Here is a 24,061-nt window from a genome sequence, read left to right as displayed (position 1 = left end):
GATAGGATTGTAGAGCACTGATGTGTTCCTACAGTCCATTTCCACTCGAAGGAATAAGTCATTTATCAGCCTGCCTCATGCAACTGATGCCAGACAGATGGTGCCTTTCACATGTCCACTCTGTGCAGAGTCCTCCTCCATCTTCAAAATGCAATCCAAAGCTGCCTTTCCAATGGAATCTCCCAGGGCAAAGCACAATTTTAAAAGCCACTGTTTTACTCAGTAGGGAGTAATTGAATCAGGGCAGAACTTGATCTTAAAAACAATGTGAAGATTTTCCTTACTAGACTGGAAGATAGCTTAGCACTTAAAGGCATTGGCTACTCTTCTAGAGGACCTGGGTTTGATTCCCAGCACCCACATGGTGGCTCACAGCTGCCTGCAACTCCAGTCCCAGGGGATCAGATGTCCTTTCTGGTCTCCAAGGGCCCAGGGCATGCACAGGGTGCATGGACATATATGTAAGCAAAATAATACACACACACACATACATATTAAATATATTAAATATGTTTTTGATACAGAAAGATATCATTTGTATTATTCTACTTATTTCATTGCTATGGCTGCTGTCCAATGTCTTCTGTAGGCCATTACAGCGGCTCTGCTTCATGATGGCAATGGTTATGTCAAGTCCAGAGGACATGCATGCTGCAGCTGTGGTCTCCCTTCACACTAGATGAAGGAGATATGTATAAATGGCATGATATCTAATAATTCTAGGATGTGTATAAGAAATTGCAAAGTACAGTAATGTAAGATGTTTTAGGCTATAGGTTTGACTACTGTGATGGAAATATAAAATTCAATGTTGTGTAGTATAGGTGTTAATGCAGGATACCTATGCTACCTAACATAGGACTTATTTCTCTTATGTAAGTTCTTATGGCTATAGCATTCTCAAAATCTGTGCCCAATCCTTGCTTTGTTCTTCGATCGGAATGGAGAGAATTAGAATGATGCTCCAATGGTTTTCTTCTCATCCACATTTCCCTAAATAATTTGCACCTTTCCTAACTTATGTAGCCTAGAGGATAGCCCATTCTCATTTTTATGCTGCTGATCCTACCTACCTGCTAATGACACTGGGAGATGCAGTGTTTCTTCTGGGGTCTTCCTATGCCCCACAGAAATACAGGAGTTCTGTTGTGTTAAGATCTTTGAACCAGTTAAATCTAAGTGAATTGATTTTTACAAAGAATGATACATGACTAGGAGACACTAGGAGTCAGAAGTATATTAGAGAGCACGACCCAGCTGCATTTACAAGAAAGCCTCTATGCACTGCACATGGGACAAAGCAGAGAAACCACACAATGGGCTACAGATAGTGTGTGTTTTATTTATGCATGAGCAGATCAGTTGGATTTCTGTGTGCGAAAGCTGGATATTTATTACAGTGCACGCACTTAAGTTCAGTTTCAGTTTGTATACTAAATATGGCTGTAGTTTGTTGTGTAGGAACTCAGAGCAAAAAACCAGCTGTGTAGAAATAACTAATCTCACTGCATATTCAATTTAACTGTTCCTATGGAAGGAAAACAGAAAATTAGGTATTTGAGGATCCTCAGAAGTCTATTCTGTAATTATTGTGACCCTAGGTCATACCTGCCTAAACAAACGGCCCCTTGAGCTAGACCCTGATTGAATGAAGTCACATCTCAGTCTACTGACTGACAGGTCAGTGCCGTGATCTGGGAACAGGGAATAAAGAGGTATCTGTAGAAAAGTCACAGTGTGGCATTGAAAGATCAAAGTGGAAACACAAATGAGGGTTTGTGAGTGTGATTTCAAGCAGATGAAAAGGTGTGTGCTTTCCTAGCCCTTGCTAGTGCTGTGCTTTATAAGTGCAGCAAGGATAGCTGCAGAAGATGCCTCAGTAAACGTCCTTGTCAGCCATGTCTGCCTTGGTGTGCACAGGCTGAGGAGCTATTAATCTTCAGCCTTTCGGGAGCACTGCAGTAGATCAAGGATGAACCAAGAGGGGTCTGAGGCTTTAGAATTGGCTGGAAGAGAAAGGAGTTGTGTTATTCTGTGTAAAGAGCTTATTCATAGCCCCTGTTATGGTAGCAGATTAGGTATCAGAGTCATAGATGCCTCCAGGGTTTTGAGTCTACTTGGCTGTGGAAGAGAGAAGACTGGAGGGAAGGCAGTTTTCTAGAGTTTTCAGTTTCAATTTGATATGAGAGTTCATTATCCAAGCAGAAACATCAAGAAGGAAATTAGGGATGCAGGGCAGGAGATGCGCAGGAAGCTTGAAAATCATAATATAATCCCACTATTAATTAGAGGAACTGGAATAACTGTCCTGAATAGAAGGCTGGATGGCAGTGAGCGTGGTCAACTGTTCACAATTCTTGTGATTCTTGTCCCAAGTTTCTGTGCCCAGGGACAAACACTTAGCTAATGACGTTTGTAGACAGAAGGAAAGAACGAGCCTACAGCTAGATGTGAAGAGGCAGGTAGTGTGGAGGCAGAGGGGAACAAGTCTGCGCTGCTTCTAGTTTCCTTCCCTCGCCACACTCCAGGGGTGGTGGGATGGATCTGAACTCAGTTCACTGCTGCTCTTCCTAACTGACTGATCAGAGAGGAGCAGCAGGAAGAGGCTGGATTCCCAGCTTGCCTCTTGGGATTCGGCAAGTGCATGGCTCTAGGGCTGTGACTAAGATGTAGAGACGCTTTAAAATGCCTCCCCATCTTTTCCTTCAGAAGGGAATTTTAGTTCCTAAAAGAAACCGAAAACACCTAGATTAAGAGGGACCAAACATAGCAATGTCATAACATATACAAGTACAGGAGGCTTATGACAAATATGACGACTCCGAGGATTACAGAGCTTGCAGACTATCCAGAGCTGAGGAAAGGGGTAGGGGTTTGGGCTTGTGGGAGAAAGAGAGGTGGATGCAGAAAACGGAAGACTGAGCATGCGCACAGATGCCAGGGCTCCCTTGCTATACTGTGCAGTGTTTCAGGGGAAGGCCACCAATGTTAGTCTCTGGGCAAAGAACTAGAGCCGCCATTTTTTCTTCCAAGGAAAGGATCTTTTCCAGTTAGAAGGGAAACTACAGGGTAGTGAAGCCCGTTTGCATCTGCTCGGCATCTGCTTCAGTAGATTTCCATTGTACTTGTAAATTTCATTTGCAAAAGGACAGCTTTACAGAATTAATTCTGCTGGCAGTTTCTCTGAATAGCAGTTTTGAGGAGTGACAAGAAGATACATATAGGGATGGTGTCCCACGAGATGGATTGCCAACTTACACTTCATCTGTTCATACTTTTCCTCCCTGAAGGGAAACGTCTGACACGTGTGTTATAAACCAGGAACTTTTGCTAGAGAAAATGTCTCAGCAACAGTTGTCAATCATCCCATTCTCAGACTGATAGTGAAACATTTATAGGCAAAACTCCTTTGCTTTTGAGTCCTCAACAAACAAACAAAACAAAACAAACAGACAAAATGAAACAAGAAAATCTAGAATTGTTGCAAACTTAGTTTTGGGGAAAAATATGACCACAACTCTTGTGGGGTCTTTCCCATCACTTTCCACATTTATAAATTTGTGCAAATGTTACTGTATTATAGAAATAAAACATAATAAATATCTGCACTGTTTTAGAGTGGGATGATTTGCACCTGAGAGGGATGTGCATCGCATACTTTTAAGCACATGGACAGCCCGTTGCATATGCATGAGATGCTAAGTAAGCGTTTTCTGACTGGTCACTTTAAGGACAGATTGATCAACACTGCATTTGCACTAAGCATCCTTTGCCCTGTTTGTCTCCACTTGCACCAGCAAGTGCCTGATGAAATTCCTCATGGGGGAGATGCGTAAACCAGTTCTTGGATACTGCCTGAAGCAGGCTGGTGCAGGCCTTGTCACCACTGAGGTAGGGTCACCTGCGGTGCAGCTTTCCCACTTGGCTGGTTTCTTTTGATGTGTCAACTGCTGCTGCTCTTCTCCCCGAGATCCTGCTGCCCTCTGAGACACCCTTGAGACATTCCTGAGACTCATCCTATCCTGCATGTCACCTACAGGCTGGCTCCGGGACTGGCGGGGTGGGGGTGGGGGGCTACCCCCTATATAAGCTTAGACTCTAAGTAAACTTTAAGGTGCCTTGAACAGGGTACTTTTGTCTTGGTGTCTTTATTTCTCTCCCCATCTACTCTCTCTTTCAGCCCCAGCCTGCCTTTCAGGAGTACCCGGTTCACGTAGGCTGCGGTCCGCTTACAACTACAGGCTATCCCTGGGATTGCCTCAGTAGTATTATATACCATATGCAGTGTCTTACACCCATCTTTTCTCTGTTCTGCTTTTCTCTTGTCCTTGAGATTTCATTTAAATTAGCTTGTTCATATTAAATTTAAGATACTTAATTGATCCTTATTTTACATTTTATATATTACCAGGGAATGAATGTTAAGTAAATACACAGTTCATTCATTGTGGCATCACAGAAATCAGTTGGCTATTTTGAGAAATCTTGGATAGTGTTTGCCCTAAGTGCCGAAACCTTAATGTTGTAATGACCTCTTGGTAAATGTAAAGAACAAAGCCCACCTTGCAAATTCTCCTTTCTGTCATTCTCCCTGACCCTGAAACCACACAAGTACTGGATTTGCCAGAGATGACGCCATGCAGACACCACGTTTTGGTAGCATCAGGAGAGAATTCTGCTAAGCCTGGCTTTCCATGAACATATCAACATCCAGGCTTAGGCTTTCTGCAGCTGGAAGTGTTTGGAGTAATGAATTGATATTGCTGAGGAGGAAAAATACCCAGAATTGAGCAAAAGGTTTCAGTTCACTACCTACACAGCTACACATGATAGAGCAGACACTTACTCTAGGCAGATGGCCATTCGGCACAGCCAATCCCAGCCTCGGCTTTCTGAATGACACCAGCAAGTACACCACCATGGCTTATACTTCAATAATCAAATTCCCTGATGCATTAGGGATATGCGAGGGGTGTGCTATGCCGTCCACCTGCAGTGCGCCTGGTGCTGCTCTTTGTATTGTCTGTCACTCCTCTGATGCATGTTACATCATTTCATAAGCACACCAGCCCGTTCAGACCTGCATGATGACTTTTTATAGGCCTGGCTAGGTGAGGTTTAAATTCAAGTCCCTGCAGCAGTCTGAAATACACTGTTTGCTCCAGCCCTGTCTTAACGCTTGCTTCCTTTGCGGTTCAACCTGATGTATTATTACAGCCATCGAGAGTCATAAATTTTCTGGCATCAAGACAGGAAAAGCTTTTCTATCCTCTTGTTTTGTTGAACTAGCAAAGGCTACAGAAAGGCTGGGGATAGGATAGAAAAATCCTCCCAGCTATGTGATCAGACAATGTCTTAATGTCATGATTTTCTTTGCAGTCTGAGGCATTTGGCTTCTGATTTCCTAGGTTCATTAAGTAGCTGTGTTGTGTAGGGGTGAATAAATTAAGACTCTACTGGTTGCAGACTTGACCATGAACTAAACATGAGAAAAGTGTCTGCCATAATATGTTCTTGAATTAACAAGGATTTTGTTCAGAGAAACTAACTCTCCCTCTACATTGTTTTTAATTACAAATGGACTAATTGAAGCAGAAAAATGTTTCAAATGCTATAATTAATATTTAACTTAGTTTCAACTACTTCAGCTAACCCCCCCTGAATTTTGTGGAATCATATTATTAAAATTTATTTCAAGGAATATCCTTTTTTTTTCTCATAACAAATATTAGCTCTGAGATGATGCATGGCTCTACACCCTTTAAAATGTTGACAAATGACTGGTTTGTTATTAAATTTTTCAATTCATTTAAAAGTTTATTTGTTTAGCATTATGTGTACATAAAATATAGAGGGAAGAATCTTTAATAATTTCCTTTTAATTTTTATGTCAGTACATAATACACACACATGTATGTGTGTGTGGGGGGGTGGGTGGTGTGGAGTATATGTAGTTTGTGTATTGTGATATGTGTGTGCATGTATGTATGTGTGTGTGTGTATGTATATATGTAACTCAGAGGTATGCAGTTGCCTGTGGCAGTCAGATGAGGGCATTGGATTCCCTATAACTCAGAGTTTCAGGTGATTATGAACTGCCTGATGTGAGGTCTAGGATCCAAACTAGGGTCCTCTGGAACTGCAGCAAGAGCTCCTAATCTGAATCAGCACGCCAGTTTCTTGAAAAATGTTTATATCTAGTTATTTTACAGAATTGAAATATGAAGCTACTTTTCTCTATTCTGTGTGTGTGTGTGTGTGTGTGTTTTGAGACAGAGCCTCTCTGTGTAGCCCTGGCTGTATTGAAACTCACTCTGTAGACCAGGCTGGCCTCAAACCCACAGAGGTCTACCTGCCCTTGCCTCCCAAGTGCTGGAATTAAAGGTCTGGATCACCAATATTGCTTACAGTGTTTCTCTCACCTATTGTTTCTCCAAAGCCTCCCATATGCCCTTCTCTGCTCTGCTTCAAACTTATGGCCTCTGAATTTTAGTAATTATTACTGCACACATGTATGTATTTTCAGACACATATATATTCCTAAATGTAAACCGTTGAGTCCATATGATGTTACTTGCATGCATATTTTCAGGACTGACTGTTTGGTACTGGTTAACCAATTGGTATTTTGCCCAGGGGGGAACCATCTCTCCTGCTCCCAGCTTTACACAGTAGCCTGTCATTCTTTGAGTAGGATTGAGGCCTTGTGGGCTAAGAAACAAATCCACTCACTTCTAGTGTGTTGAACCACAAGTTCATTGGACTTACTTGGAGGTACACAGGTACGGAGTTACGTATAGGAGCATGTTTGACTCAAATGCAACTGTGTCACCAAAAAGCCTGTCCAGTGTGGATGATGACTAATAAAGACTGAGTCCCTGGAACTCCTGCTCAAGGCTCAGGTAGCTCCGCTGAAGACGCTCTTTTCTCCCCCCCCCCCCCCACCCCAGGTTACTTTTTACTTGCTGTGTAATTTTTGGAAGGACATTTAGAATTTTTTACTTTCTGATGTTCCTTGTATGTTTCATCTCTTCACCTTTCCAGGTTTCATGAGTTTCATTCATCCTCCTGAAATTCCTTGGGAAAAGTATTTCAGTTTGGGAGGACTAGCCACATAGTTTTAAAATCCTGTCTTGTGGTCAGAATGGACAAAATCCCAGGTGAATGAAGCTATAGATGGTGTATTTATTACTTCAGCTATTGTCTCCAAAGGTCTGACCAGAGCTACTTTATGTTGGTGGGTCTCTCTCTCTCTCTCTCTCTCTCCCTCTCTCTCTCTCTCTCTCTCTCTCTCTCTCTCTCTCTCTCTCTCTCTCTCTCTCTCTCCAGGAGAATGCAGAAAATCATCTGTTTTCCAACCCTTTTTTAAGTTTAACTCTAAAGGCCCTCCAGTCTCACTTGACTTCAACATTTGACAGAAATCTGTAAGACCAGCCTTATGCTGAGGCCCTCCAATGCTTCTAGCTTTATCATCCTGTTCCATTGCTCTGCTAAAAGCCTTAGTGGCTTAGCTGTCTTCAAGCAGAGACTCAGATTCTTTGACATTCAGCATGTCCCCAGAGAAAAGAGAGCTGCAGATGACTAGTTCCACATCTAGAACTTTCCACTCACACAGAGTTTAGTCCTTGAATTCTCCATGCTTCTGTAGCTAAGAGGCTCACCAACAGGCATAGCGGTATTCTTACAAGTTCATTGCTTGTTGTTTTTGTGGAGTGCATTTCTCCTGGACACAGTTCCATCTTTCTCTTAAACTTTTCATTTAAACCAAAATAGTCTTCCTAGTTTATAATACACATTCATACCCAAGGATGGCATGATTACTAAGGGAAACTGGAAAATGTAAGTAGGAAAACCAGAGAAGTACATTTGCTCATAAACACTTATTATTTTGGTTATCTATGACTATATATCAAATTAACTTTAACCACACAAACTTGAAAACCATTTTTCTTCTACTCATAATTTTGTGGGTTTGAAATGTCAGGTTGTGTGGTTTGTCTATGGCAATCTACTGTCATTCCCAAGGGAATCTATGCCAATTTCTTCCCTCTCCAAGCTAATTCTTTGGTGAGACTTGTTTCTCTCTCTCTCTCTCTCTCTCTCTCTCTCTCTCTCTCTCTCTCTCTGTGTGTGTGTTTTACTATAAGATACCTTATAATCTCAGGCTTTTTAAGTGAGCTGAACTTCTGACAGTGGGGCAGCATGTATAGAGCTGTTTCCTTGCATAAAAGCACAGGGCTCCATCAGACAAAGGAAGATAACCATTGTTGGCTTGTATTTTTCAAAACCTACATTAATAAGGGAACCTAAATGCTTTAACTTCACTTCTAACCCACCACCAAACAGAGGTAGTGGAAAGGAAAGGTTAATAAGGCAAAGGAGGATGTGGACCTGTTTAAGAAAAAGTTCTTTGGGATAAATACACTCTGCATTGTCAGGATATCAGCAGTGGCATCTCAGTCCACTGGCAAACACAATTCATGAATCAGCAACGGCAATTCAATCCAGAAGAGTCTTTGTGTTTATGAAGTCACAACCAATTAATGATGAGCAGTGAATAAGGCAAGGCAAACCAGTACCACAGTGTTTTGAGTGAAGACCAGCATCAGCAAAGCCCAATGAAGACCAGCAAAGGGGCAAGGCGAACCAATGCCACACAGCATTGTCCACTGTCTGTTGCGTTATATTTATACCCTTTTCAAACCTCACATGGCCTCTCAACGGTCCACTCTAGTAAAACATGACATGCTCCTTTTCCAGTCAGTTTCCAGAGAAACACCACATGTCTGTTCTCCAAATATCCTCTCATAAGGCAGTTTACAGAAAAACCATCTCAGGACACAACTGGGTCTTCCAAAGAAATCAGAACTTTCCACTTCAGACCACCTGATTAAAGACTGTCCCCAGAAATATAGGATGGCATCCATGGGACAGCCTGGTTAGTAAGGAGGAGAAAGAGTCCACTTTGTCATAAGAGGAGTATCAGTTTTCAATTGCCTTTAATCTATTGTGCATAGTTTAGAGAATTAATTATAATCTCTTGGCATTGGTAGAACAAAGTGCCTCTGATGGGTTAATTTTACAAAGAAGAAAACCAGTTCATTTGGCTTAGGGTTATAGAAATTGAATGGCATAGCCCTTAAGAACCTATTCCCAGAGGCACCACATATTTGAATCATAGAATATGGAGAAATCATATCCTGGAAGGAAGCTGCATCCTAACAGTTTAGCTTTTGTAGTGCTAAAAGGTGCATTTAGGCTACCAGAGAAGAAAAGCAACCATCAATATCACCCAGCCAGGAAGCCACAATAATTACTGGCCTGACGAGACATGTTTACTCATGGAATAGTATCATGGACATCATGGGAGTACCAACAACTTTCTGATTGGACTTAGGTCTCACTCCACAATTTAAAACCCATGCTCAGCACCATTATTGGATCATGAAATCTGTGCCTTGACAGGTCCTAGGCCCTAGAGGAGAATCTACTACTATTATTTTATTGAATGAACATAGTATTGAACTAACTCCTAGTGACTAATGATTATAACCATAGATGATGAATCTCTCAACTCTTATCAGAAAAGCTTCTATTTACAACATGTGATTAGTTTATCACAGAGACCCACAACTGATGAACATGCAGAGAATAAGACAATAGAGAAAAAACAACCCTAAATGGAACAATACGCTCTATTCTTTCCTCCAAAGGCTCAGGGACCATTGTGGAAGAGTGGGTGAAAAGAGAATAGAGATAAGGTGGTAGATGGCCACAAGGGAACTGCACTCTTGGACACAGCAGGGCAGCTGCTCATATGAACTCAGAGTGGTAGCATGCACACCTGTGCAAGATCATGCCAGATCAAAGCCAAGCAAGGTGTGAGTTGGTCACACAATCCCTCCTCTAGCTGTGAACTTATTGACAACTGTTATTTGCTTAGAGATGAAGTGTCTATTTCCTATAAGAGATAGCCTCTGGTTAGACAATTGTGTCTGGTTGTAAGATGAATATGTCTAAGAAGATATGTCTAAGAAGAGTTGAGAAGTAAAAATTGATCTTGTTCTGAAAACAAAATAAAAAATGCAAAGGAGGGTGAAGAGATAAGGCAGATAAAACTAGGAAGAGTTAGGAAAAAGGATAAATAAGATTAAAACACAAATTCTAAAAGAACTAGCAGTAATTAAAAGAAGGAAGACGTGGGGTTATAATAGCAACAGTGTGTGTAGAAAGAGGTCAAGCTAGAGAATGACTTAGAATCTAGACTCATTAGCTTTTTTTATGGTGCTGTGATAAAATACTCTGACAAAGAGTTTAAAAGAGACAGGACTTATTTGCCTTATAATTTAAACTTCAGTCCATTGTTGCAGTGAAGTCAAAATGGCAGGAACTTGAATCAGTAAGTCTTTTCCATAATTAAGAGCAGAGTGAGAAAGTGAGAGAGCACAAGAGCGCGTTACACACACACACACACACACACACACACAGAGAGAGAGAGAGAGAGAGAGAGAGAGAGAGAGAGAGAGAGAGAGAGAGAGAGAATACATTCACACCAGTGCTTACCTTCTGTTCTCTGGTCTTAGACAGTCCAGTAGCCTCTGCCAGTGGAATGTGTTATCCACAGTGAATATATTAAAATCTTCAAGATAAGCCTCCACAGACATGCCAACAGGTCAACCTAATGTAGGTGACTTTCAGTGAGATTCCTTTACAGTTAATTTCTAGATTTTCAAGGTGACAATTTAAACTAACCATGGCAAGTTTCTTATAACACTTGTCATGAGAATTTGAGGCCCCATGACAATTACCATTGAAGGGAAGCACTCCAAAAGACCTAACAACTTTCCCTAAACCCCTTCTTTTAAAGTGCACTGAGGATCAAGCTAAACCACAGAAACCTCTGGAGGAGAAACTACACTCAAACTATTGCAGTCATTATAACTGACTATATATATCTGATTATATATATGCATATATATATGACTATATATGCATATATATATATGGATATATATACATATATCTATATATATATATTCCACACTAATGAAAAACATAGAAGAAAGCAGAAACGGTACTTACTTGGGAGGAGGGTAAGAAGTTTGCACAAATTCAATAAGCATGTGCTATTCTGGTCAACAGAGAAGTGCCTTTGCCACACTCAAGAATAAGAACTGTATCTCTTTGGGTCAAACATAATTATAATGTCTAGACAAGAAAAATGGCTTCCACTTTCTCAGCAGCCATTAACTGAAAATGTCTAGTCAGAGAATGGTGGGGCTGTATGAGGACTTCCAAAATCCATGCTGGGTGTCAAAGGGTTGATCTTGTACCAGTTCCTAAAACTGACCACTGCAAAAATAAGCTTCCTTAACAAGGCTGAGACCCCTCTGTATAGAAGCATAATTATCAGAAGAAAGTTTGACATGTCCACTTAGTAAAACAACAGTAGGAGTTTCACCTCCAGAGCCATAGGCTTTTGAGCAAGTTTACTGTAACAAGCATGAATTCTGTGGAGTGGGCTCAAATTCAGTCAGAAAGGGATAGGTTATCCTCCTATCAGAATACCACAGTTGTACTAGTGGGAGCGTCTTGCCTGCCAAGTTGGAGATTGTAGTACAGAAGTTACACTACTGAGTAAGACTATTGATTATCCCTTGATCCACACTGAACTGCATAGCAGATTCCAGCACTCTGAAAGCCAGCCTACAGGGACATAGCTTGTAGCTCAATTTTAGTTTGATGTCTTTATGTGCTGCAATAAAAGTACTGTGTCTTCAGCAAGTGGGATTTACTGTCTGGTTATGGTAGGCCAACAAGAGCAATAGCAATAACCTATACTACTTTGGAGACCTTTATGTCTTCTCTTGCTGGGAACCCACCCTAAGACTTAGTGAATACTAGGCAAGTACTCTACAAACTGAGGCACAGTCTCAGCTCCAGAGAATATTGTGAGGCTGATTTCCTCGAGTCATACATGTTTCTGAACATTTGACAATGTACCTTCCCTCCATTACTATGATTTTATAATGTGATAGGTTCTTCATAAATGAAATCCTATCTGCTATTGCTTTAGATCAGTTTGTTTCCTTAATATAATACTCTTAAGTTCCGCTGATGTCACTTCATGTATCAGTAGCTTTCTGCTTTGTTCTGAGGAATATTCCATCCTGTGATGTGTATTATTTAAACATCTACCAATGGAAGGGCATATTTGTGGTTTCTAGCTTTTAGCTGTTTCAAACATAGCTGCCGTGGCCTGTCAAGTCCAAGTTCGAATGTGATTATAAGGATTTGTTTCTCTAGTATGAATGCCATGTGATTAACTTCCCAGTTCTGTCATCAAGTTGTGAAGTAGAAACTTCTGGTTTCTTTGGAAAGTCAGTTATGTCACATGATGTTTTGCTGGGGCCCCCAGGTGAAAGGCTGGTTCACTGAAGCAGGCACAGGGGAAAGGGTGTTATGCTATAGCGGACATGTGAGAGGAGATGTGATGTTTAGAAAGAATGTAAATACAACCCCACAGACAGTGGGAGCTTGAGTATTGGTTTGCCTTGCTCAACCTCGTTAGTCTTCGATGACTACACACATGTATTGGTGTGCCTTACATTGTGTTGTTGAGGTTTGCGTGTGGTGACAAAATATAGAGAAACCCACTAAAGAACATACTAAAGAATGGGAGATTCCTGTGGCTTCTTGCTGTTTCCATGGTCTCAGCTGTTGGCAAGCCTCAAAGTTTCTTCTGGATTGAACCGCCCTTGCTGATTCATGTGTGGTGTCTGCTGAGTGGACTGGACTGCAGCTGCTAGTTCATGTTTGGAGTTTGCTAGTGGACTGGACTGAGAACAATGGAGATTGGAAACACCCCAAACAACTACTTCCAAACAGGTCCCATTTAGGATATACTTCTCCATATTCTAATAACCTTTCTTTTCCACTACCTCTTGTGGTTGGTGGGTTAGAGGGCATGTTGAACCCATATTAAAATTGTAAAAAATATTTGCCAACAAAGTTGTTGCTTGCTTTACTCATGTCAAATTTTAAGATTCAAAAAATGTATTGTTGGTGTATTAATTACTTTATGTTGTTAGGAACAAATATTAGGGCCAAAATCTCAAGGAAAGAGGGATTTATTTTAGCATATTGATAGATACCAGACAACAGGAGTCCCTCATGGCAGGAAGGGCATTGCTGGTATGGATGCAGGAGCAGGAGATTTGCTGATTCCATTTTTCATCCACATATGAGAGATAGAGGTGAGAGGGTGAGGCTCTAAATTCTCAAAGCCTGCTCTCGCTGCAGTGAAGGACTTCCTCCAGCAAGGTGTCCTTGCAGAAGCCATAACTTCTCCAAACATATATGCCAATGAGGGGACCAAGTATTCAAATACATGAGCCACTGGAGGACATCTTTTATTCATACCACCATAGCTGGCATCAGTTCTATGTCAGATATTCGTCCGGATATTGTTGCTATTTGATAGCTTATGTGTTTACTGCACATGGTCTTTGATAGGGTAAAGGTTTTAAATTTTGACGAAGTCTAATTTATGTTTTTCTTTTATGATTAGTATTTTGATGGGAACTCTCAATCCTTTGTCCTGACAAATTTTCTGCTGTGTTGTCCTCTAGTAGTCCTGTGTTTTACATGTATAATCTATGCTTTTAGCTGATTCTTGTATGAAACACAGGCTTGAGGTAAGTGTTCATTTTAAAAAAAAAAATATTAAGGAGTGCATTGTTGAAGAGTGGCCTCATGTACTGGCTTTCTTTCTCATCCTGCATCCCTTGGACAGAGTTGTGTGGGCTACTTCTGGGCTTCTCATTGTATTCCATTGGCATATGTGTGTCAGCAAGACCATCACATCATCTTGATTACTATACTCACAGTAGAGCAGATCCTTAGTATTGAGTATGTCATAATCTGTTAGACAGTTGCTTGCGGGTGATCTGAAATTTAATTTCAGCTTGGCATCTGTATTAATTTTTATTTCTGTTGCTGAGTTAAAGCACTCTGACCAAAAACACTTCAAGGGGGAATTTATTTTCATTATGGTTTCAGAGAGCTTAGAGTTCATTGTGGCAGAAGGCGTGGCAGTCGGATCATAAGGCCAGCCCATCACATTACACTAGCAGGCTTGAAGCAGAGTGAACAGGAAGTGATGTCATATATAAACTCTCTGAGCCCACCTCCCCAGTGATGTATTTCCTCCAGTAATGCTCTACCATCACTATTCCAACAACACCATCACCTGGAGGCCATATGCAAACCCATGAGCCAATGGAGATATTTCACATCTAAATCATATCATTTATATTTTACCTGGTACTCCTTTTTGTGTAGCAGGAGAGAGGAAATCCATTTACCTGGATGATGTACAGAAATCTTATTCTATTGTGTTTATTATTGCCACCTTCCCATTTTCAGGTTTATGTCTTAGAACTTAAGCTGAAAGCTGAGAATTTGCATTGTGGTGGCTTGAATGAGAACTGTCCCCTGTAAGCTCAGGAACTTGAACACTTAGTTGGGAAGGCAGTGCAGCCATGCTGGAGGAAGTTTATCCCTGAAGGTCAGCTGTGGGAGTTTATAGTCTCATCCAACTTCCAGTTTGTTCTCTCTGCTTCATGTGGTTGAACATGTGATTGCTCTGCTTCCTGCTTCTGTCAACATGCCTGCCACCTGCCACCATGTGTCCTTCTAAAACACACTCTTTCTGTTGCTTTTGGTCATGGTGTTTTATCACAGCAACACAAGAATAAATGCTATAGTCATCAACTGCCTCCCCCTTTCCTTATCTTCTTTCCTCTCTATCCATTGTCAGCATTTTCTCACATTCTCATAATCTCTCTAACAAATGACACCCTGTCCTTCAGAGATTCTCTCTTCTAGTTTTTCTCTGCATTGTTACACAAGTTATATATCTTAGAGTCTCCTACCCCAGGGACTTGAGTGTATATTTCTCATGGTCCAAAATTATCTTTCCTCATTTTCTCTTACTAAATTATTTCAGAGTTATTCTTTGTGGGAGTGCAAGGACAGCAGGCATGCTTGGGCTTGTGATAGAAGACTAATAGATGAATTTAAATATCAAGAGAGGATGGCTAGTTCTGTAATGACATTTAGTGGGGGCTGGGAGTTTCAGTTTAACAGCCTTGGTACAGTGAAAAAAATGAAGCGTATACATGAGAATAGTAATAAAGTGGAATCTCTAGGCAACAGTCCCGTGACATTACAGTAATCAACACCCATAGGAATGTTGGTATAGCATGAAGCAATATGCTTCATGACTAATTTAGCATGCTGTCAACAGCAACAGCATGTAGCAGTAATGAGCAGAAGACAACTGAGACTGGGACTCGTAGTATAGGTCGTCATCTTGCATTTGCTTTTACATCCCTGTTGTCTGCCCTTTTACCAAATTATGTTTCCTGTTTCTGTGTCCATTTGTTTGTCTGTATCTAGCTTTTTCTGTGGGTTCTGGGCATCTGAACTCTGATTCTCCTGCTGACATGGCAGTGACTTTACCAATTGAGCCATTTCCTGTTTGTTGTCAATGTTGGTTTTTTTTTTTTTTTTTTTTGAGACAGAATCAGGTATATATCCTGGGCTGGCCTGGAACTTGCTTTGTAGACCAGGCTGGCCTCAGAGTCAAAGAGATCTGCTTGCTTCTGCCTTTTCAATGCTGAGATTAAAGTTGTTCAGCACCACACCCGGTTTGTGTTAATAAAGAATAAACTCTGGGTCTGGTGAGGAAACTTAGTGGTGCAGGCAGCCCAAAGCATGTGGTGCTCTGGACCTAATCCCAGCACTAGGGGAAAAAAATAACTATTTATGTCTTGACCATGTTACTAGTTTGTGAATATATTCACTAATCAAATTCTGTAAATAGATGGAGGTGGGATTAGCACCATCAAGGACTGCAGTTCACACATGAATCCCGCTGAGCCCAATCCCCATCCTGATCATCTGGGTTAGGATCATCAATAATTCCAGTTGAGCAATCTTGCCAAGTCCATGGGGTGACTTAGTATTACTAATTACATCTTTCTTGTGCGAGTACTGATAATAACCTGTTTGCTCAAACACAATGCCTGCCACACATATTTTGGGGCATGGAGAGGTCTTTTATAGCTAGACTTCCACTAAGAAGACTCATCCCCAGCCTCCCTGTTACATATGTTATGTGGTATATGTGCATGCACACAGGTAAGACTTGGTGTGAAGGCCAGAGGTGGATGTTGGGTATTTATTGCTCTTCACGTCATGTGAGACAAAGTCTCTTCAGCGAATCTGGAGCTTAACAACTTGGAGAGACTGTGTGGCCAGTAAGCCAGGAATTTTCCTGTTTCTGCTTCTGTGTACTAGGATTACAGATGTTCTGAATTGCACTTGCATCTGTGTGCATGCTGGGTATCTCAACTTATGTCCTTATGATTGCTATCCAAATACGTAGCTCACTGAGCCATCTCTCCAGCCAGGTTGGGCCAGCTAGCCCTTTATGATATTCTTTTCTACTTTTCCTCGTTCAAGCTGTGATACCTGAATGAACTGCACTAAGGCAGGGATTTACACGCATAAAAATTACACTGCAAACAGAGAAGATGTAGCATATATTGCATCCCTCCTATCTTTCTTCATGTTTCTTTTTAATCAGACTTAGTAAGTGACAACTTAACCTGCTTTCTATTTGCGTGAAAGTTTAAACCTATCTGGTCATGTATGGACACTTGTGAAAACTACGAGAGTTTGTTTCTTCCTGTGAGATAATTTCTGTTCTCAGTGCTAAGGTTCAGAACCCTTGGGAGAGAATATGCTGACTCACAGATGTTCACTGCAGGTGACGGGACATACCCTTAGGAAAGAAGAATATGATGTAGTAAGCTGGATTCGGTGACAACCTTGCTTTACCAGAGACAGACACTGACCTTTGAGTCCAGTCCCAATACATTTCACTAACTTATCTTTGGATCGATTACATACAAATATGCTTGGATTGTTGGGAAAGAGAAAGGCTGAAACTAAGTATAAAGGGAGGACAATGAACTCAGAAAATGAGGATCCAGCTCTCTTGTCTGTGTCTAATAACAAGCTAAAAGTTAAGCCATCCCAAGTACTCCCATAGCTCTTGAGTGTTCAGTCTCCTCACTGGAAAGAAAATGTGACCATGGGAGGGACCATTTCTGAATCAGCAGGGGGGTGGGGGGGCTGAGTCAACTGACTGAAACAGCAAATAAAGGCATGGCTTGAAGAATAGCAAGGGAGTTGGAGAACTGCTGAAAGGAGCTGTAGCTGTAGTGGCTGGCTCACACCTGCTATGTCTGTCACAATAGCTCAGCTGCATGGGGGAGGGATTGGAGTGTCTTTATGTATATTTGAAGCACCCTGTGGAACCCCCAGGAGGAACTGGAGAGAGGACTAGTAGTGCTTCTTTTATGAACTTGGGTGATGTCTAGCCTTGATGTTTAGGTGTGTTTCTTGGATGTAAGAGGAAGATGGATCCAGGCCCTTTTGGATTTTAGTCTTTATTGAAAAAATCAGGTTTTTGGGTTTTTGGTTTTTTTGTTTTGTTTTGTAATTAGGTCTGCCTTTATATGCTACTTGGTTTTTTTCCATTGTGGCTTTAACATTTTTTTTCTTTGTCCTGACCATTTAGTGTATTGATTCTTATGTACTTTGGGAAATTTCTTTTTTAGCTCAGTCTATTTGATGTTCTATATGCTTCTTTTACTTTAATAGACATCTCCTTCTTTAGGTTGGGGAAATTTTCTTCTATGATTTTATTGAAAATATTTTCCTTGTCTTTGATCTGCTGGGATTTTTCTCCTTTCTCCCTTCCTGTTATTCATAGATTTGGTCTTTTTATAGTGATCAAGATTTCCTGTGCGGTTTGTACCTGGAATATTTATTTATTTAATTATTTATTTTGAGATTTAACATTTTCTTTGACCAAGGTATCTATTTTTTTTCTATCTTGTCTTCAGTGCTCTAGACTCTCTTCTAGAGAACCCTGCCTATGAGGTTCCTGTTTCCATTCCTAAATCTTTCATTTCTAAGTTTCCCTCAGTTTGTTTGTTTTGAACTATTTTCTTTCCATTTTTTTTTTTTTTTTTTTTTTTTTTTTTTTTTTTTTTACGTCTTGAACAGTTTTCTTCATTTCATTCCTCTGTTTTCATTAATAGATTTTTCCATGTTTTCTCTAAGGTTCTTGAACATATTCATAATAGATATTTCGAAGTCTTTATCTTGTGGTTCAGCTCTACTGCCATTCTTGAGGCCAACTGTAGTAGGGTTGCTGAGGGAGAAGTGAAGATCTGCAGTTAGCTTACCCAACTCACTGGCTGGAGTGGCCAGTGGGTGCTCAGGAAATGCCTGCTGGAGCTGGGGGCAGGCATAAAGCAATGAGCAGAAGGAAAGAAGTTAGAAGGGAAAGATCTGTGGGATTCCCTGAATATGGGGGCAGGAGGGGACAGAAAAGGAGGTCTCAGCAGGCACTCTGCTACAGAGCTCTGGGTGAGGGTGGGTGATGTTTGGATTTGCCTGGCGACGTGAAGATCTGCAGTTAGCTCACCTGTTTCCATGGCCAGAGAGATAGTTTTTAAATTACATTTAATTGACAAGGGCATTAATATTACATATATGGCCCCCTTTATTCTTTTCTTAAAACAGAGTCTCACTATGAAACCATGGCTCTCTATAAAGACTCAAACTCATAGAGATCTTTATGAAGACTAAGTTACATTTATAAAAATGACAACCACAGAGAAGTAATTTGGCAAGAATTAAATTTTCTTCAACCTTGGGGTATTATGTAGCAATAGTACACAACAGACTTGACTCCGTAATAAATTCTATTTGGCTACTCAAGCAATTGTTCTTATATACATACTTCTATTGGTTCCCACATGCTTTTATAGATGAGAAGATCTTAAGGTTACAAAAATTTGACTAGAGCCAACTTTATGCTTTGAACACACTGTAAAAATAAATGGTGATTGGGCTGAACATTTGTCCTCATAGATTTTACTCAGTGTCCAAATCACATGTGTGTACATTAGGTCAGATTTAATGTTCATCTATTTCCTCAGATATACAAATCTCCCCACCATGACAAATAGGTACGCCCTTTGATTCAGCTTTAAAAAATAAGCCATTCCCGTGAAGGCATCATAAATTTACATTTTTATCAGATATTTTCCCATTACCTTTTTATCATTCAGTCTGTAGATTGACATAGGAAAGAGAGAGCATTGCTACTTAGTATGCATTCATAGGCTTAATAGGCTGTTTTCTGGGAGAAGTTCCAGAGGAAATATAATTTATTGACTTAAGGAAGAAGTGGAATTTGTGTTCATATTTTCTAGTTACACACATGTAATAGAATACATTTTTGGTACTGATAATTTGGAGACAAAAATGTATGTAAAGAATATGTCTTCTTTACCGTGGCCATTAAAAATATGCTATAATAAGTTGAATGATATAATGTCTGCTTAAGCAGAGATAAAAGCTGTATGGAACAGAATAAGAAATCTAGTAATAAATTCAAGCAGTGAAAACATATTATTAGCCAGGTTTTAAACTCACTAGGGAAAATTTTGTATGTCGACAGTTTAACTACGTAGTTATCTGTTGAGGGGATAGATACAGGGCTCTCAAAGTAAAGGAAATACCAGAAGGATCAAATAAAATGAAAATGATAATAATCATAGAAGAAAGTATAGTGTGATTTAAAAATATAATTCTAAATTTAATAGGAAACTCTAAGCCTAGAAAAGATTTTGACATAAGATAAACTACAGAAAAATTCTACAGGACGATTTACTACTAAAAACATGTAGTGTAATTAAATATGTACATTTTTAAATGATTTTTATAAAATTACCTCACATAGTGAATAATTCTGACTCCAGAAGATGGATTATTAAGTTAAAATGTCAGTGCCAGGCTATGGTTAATCTCTGAAAAGTTATTGGGCAGGAGGGCCTCAGAGGCACCCATAGCAACAGAGGTGATTGCCATTATTTGTGGTTAGCCATAATAAATATATGGTAAGACCCTATTGCCAAAGATATCAATATGTTAGTTATAAAAAACATAGAAGTACATCCTGAATTTAACAGAAAATTCTACGTACTAGCTAGCTTTCATAATGCTAGAAAGTGCTTTGCAGGCTACTAGGGCAGAAAAGACATCAGGGCTGTTACAACAGTAAGCTACCAAACAAGATGTGTCCACTAGTGTACTATTGGTATCACTGTTTGCGGGTGCACCTAACCACTCTCTTGATTGTGTTCCAAGTCTCCTGCAGAAGAAGGAGTTCATGCTTGGTATCGTAAACACAATAAGATCCTTGGATAGGGAAGTCATAGGCCCTTTAGGAGAACCTGCTGATATTGTTTTTCCAAAGGATCATTGCCAAAGTGCATTATACATACATATCTTTGTATTTATAGATGTATGCTGATCCTAACCTTGGTCAGAATTTGTATTTCGGTTGATAGTTGTTAATGAAGAGATCCATGATTATTTAAAGTGATTAAAATAAGCAACTGCAAATGTTTAGTCATAGATGGAGCATCGACATACTTTCTCCATGACTTTCTCCATGACTCAGGAGATGTGGAAGAAGAGGGGATAGAAAAAGCTTAACAGTGGGAGGGGGATGGGAGAACTGCTGTGACACAGTATCCTCTGGGCATGACACTGCTGCAGCCAACGTGAACTCATAGTAGCAGTGGTTGGCTACACGTAACTTTACAGTATTAAGCTAGTTAATGATTCTAGCATAGAGGAAAGCACTACCCCTAGCTGAAGAAATATTGGCAATTGGTGGCTTCTAGGGAAGGAAGAACTACCTTTGTTTTGGAGTGTGGCCACTGATAGGTTCCTCATGTCTCAGATTATCCCACAGCCATGAGCACATGGCCAACACTAGTTGGACACAGTGGCTTTAATTAGTATAAAGATTACATAAGGAAGGCATGAAGTTGGGAGCAGATATGATAGGGGGCTCTAGAAGAGAGGTTGGAGGGAATGAGACATATAAATAATGAAGCTATTTTGTATACACGATGTAATTTTCAAATGAAAACATAAAAGCCTAGTCATAGGGGAAAGAGATTTGCAATGTATATTACAAAGGCAGAATTTGTTTAATGCTAATATATCTCTTAGAAGTCCAAGAAAAATGTAATTGAAAAATGGCCAAAAATTATGATTAAGAAGAGAATTGACAGGTACATGCAAGTATATGGAGTATCAGTTTTAATATGAGAGGAATAATTAAAACAGAATACTTCCCACATAGCAAGTTAGTAGCGAGCTTGTCAATCCACAGTGTTGAAACGTTGTGATCACCTGATAAGTGGACACACAGACACACACACACACACACACACACACACACACGGTCATCAGTTTAATAGCATAATAGTACCCAATTAAAATAAATAGTATTTGTACCTTTTCATGAGAGCTGCTGCTTCTACATAGAAATAAACTTATAATCATAGAGATTTTTATACACACAGCAATGCTGACTGAAAGACTGAAAAGAATTTAAATGCCCTTAACAAGAAATCATGTTTAAATGTTCACTTTTTATATGTGGAATACTATGTAGCACTTAAAAATGACAAATCAGTTGTATTATAATCTCCAAAGACGTGTTATTAGAGAGAAAGCCAAGATTCAGTATGATATGTATTGTATGCTGTCATTTATGTATGTACATGTTTTTAATAACCTGCATGCAGATCTGTTTCTTTAGGACTATTCTTAGAATTCCACAGAATATCTTGGAAAATGTCCCAACAGTCTTGGGACATAAAGTAGGTAGGACAAGAATGGTAGAAATGGTAGAAAAAGGCCTTTCTTTTTAATCTCATATATATATATATATATATATATATATATATATATATATCTCCAGGTCTTCAGTTGTTTATTCTAAATTATAACTTCAAATTTAAACATATAAATAATGGACCCAGTTCTTGATCACTTGTAGGGAGTCTATGTAGCAGTCCCCACTTGCATTATAGACTACTGAGCAGGCTTTTATGTTATGATTTCTTGGCTGATATCTACTTAAGAAAGGTCATTTAAAAAAACATATGAAACCTACTATTGTAGAAGCTCCCTAAAATATATTTGAAAGGAATCTAAATGGAGTCACCAAATAATAGGGGTAAAAATGTCCCAACTCGACAGGCATCCTATGCCACCCAGTAAAACTTCCAGTGTTAGGAATGGGTTATATTTTGTTGAGTTGTTAGCCAAACCCCTAAACACCACAGGCTTTTGCCAATGCTTTTGGCTGTTCTACAACCTGATGACAGGATCCTATTGCTGAAGACAACACTTACATATGTTGAACACAGAGTAGTTGACCGGTTACCTAGCTAGAAGCATCATTCTACTGACTAGTGTTTATAGTATTGGAAGGCACTCTGAATGCTACCAGAGGAGAAAGGGAAGCATCAATGTCTCCCAACTACAAATGCTGTGACCTAAAACAGTGACCTGCCTTCAAGACATACTGGTGCAATGGTGGCACAAATGTAGTAGAAGAAATCAATCCCTCTCTGCTTGGATTTAAGGTCTATTCCATGAGATTGGACCCATATCTGACACTGCAGAATGGCCAAGAACCTGAAATTTGTCATAGTTCTAGGAAAAAAAAAACTACTACTATTAGTCTGCTAAAATGAGCATAGCCACAAAATGACTTCTAATAACAGACTTCGGTGCACAGTGGTCAGTGCCTTGCACAGCCCTTATTAGAGAAACTTAAGAGTAAATGGGGATTTAACCCAAAGACTCATAAATGGACAATGTGCTGAGAGAAAGAAAGACTTTGGAGCGCTCTGTCCTAAAAGGGGATTTCTTTATTAAATCCATCCAGTCAAGGATCAGCGAACTATGTGGAAAAGGGGATGGAGAGACTGTAAGAGCCAGAGATGATGTGACTCCAAGGAGCTAGTGTCTTCTAGGCACAATAAGATTGATGCACATATGAATCTGCAGAGAGACTTTGGTGTACAAGGCCTGTACAGATTTAAGCCATACAGTGTCCCAGCCCTGAGAGGGGAAAGTTGATAAAGCTTCCCACCCCTAGCCAAGAAGCTATCTGCAATTACAGACAAAGGGAAAATTAGTTTTTTTCAATGGAATCTCACTAGGTATATTAACCATACTTCAGGACAGGCCTCGTGCCAGGGAGTATTTGGCTAACACAATGAACTCAATGGTATTTTTGTAAATTTTCTTTTTAAAAAAATCACACTGTGCTTAATTTGAGGGTTTTTTTTTTTTGTTGTTGTTGTCTTATTGATCTTTGGTTCATTTTTATTTCAATCTTTGTAGTTTTGTGATCTTATATTTAATGTGCTTTCTTATTTTTTAAAATGTATTTATATGTGTGTATTTGTGTAAGGGGGATGGCACAAATCTGGGTAGATCATGAAGTGGGGAAAGTGCCGTGAGGAATTTGGGGAGGGGAACGCATGATCAAAATGCATCTTATGAAAAAGATTTTTCAATAAGGAAAGGTCTAGCATTTTTGTCCTTGGTGCTCAGTACAAAATAATAACTAAGATCGACAGAATGCTTAGAGAAAAAAAAATTCATGTTGTAAGAATTAATTAGAACACAAGACTATGTGTTTAATTGTTGCATTATGCACATAATTGGAGGAGCATCTCTCAATCTGTTTTTTGCTTGATATTTTGAGTTGGATAGTTGTTATGGGGATGTAGACTAGTGTAAACTTATCACCTGTAATTATGACAGTTTACAGAGCTTTGTTCTGCACGTGGTGACATCCCAGAGTTTCTCTACACCTTGCTAAACGTCTCTGCTTTTTCTTTCTATATTTATTGAGAATTACTAAACTGGAATCAATATGCATTTATACACTGTCTCCATATACAAGGCCATCAGCTAGTTTTTGTGAAACCTCGCTCTTACCTCCTTCCGATTCCCTTCTTTTGTTTAATGCTTGAAGAAACAAAAACATAGCTTCATTCTGAGATAAGCTTTGATTATCCTTTGGTGGGAA

The sequence above is a fragment of the Mus caroli genome, unplaced genomic scaffold, assembly GCF_978045245.1.
Source record: "Mus caroli unplaced genomic scaffold, Mus_caroli_1 scaffold_19, whole genome shotgun sequence".
Classification (NCBI taxonomy): Eukaryota; Metazoa; Chordata; class Mammalia; order Rodentia; family Muridae; genus Mus; species Mus caroli.
This window is presented reverse-complemented; position numbering follows the sequence as displayed.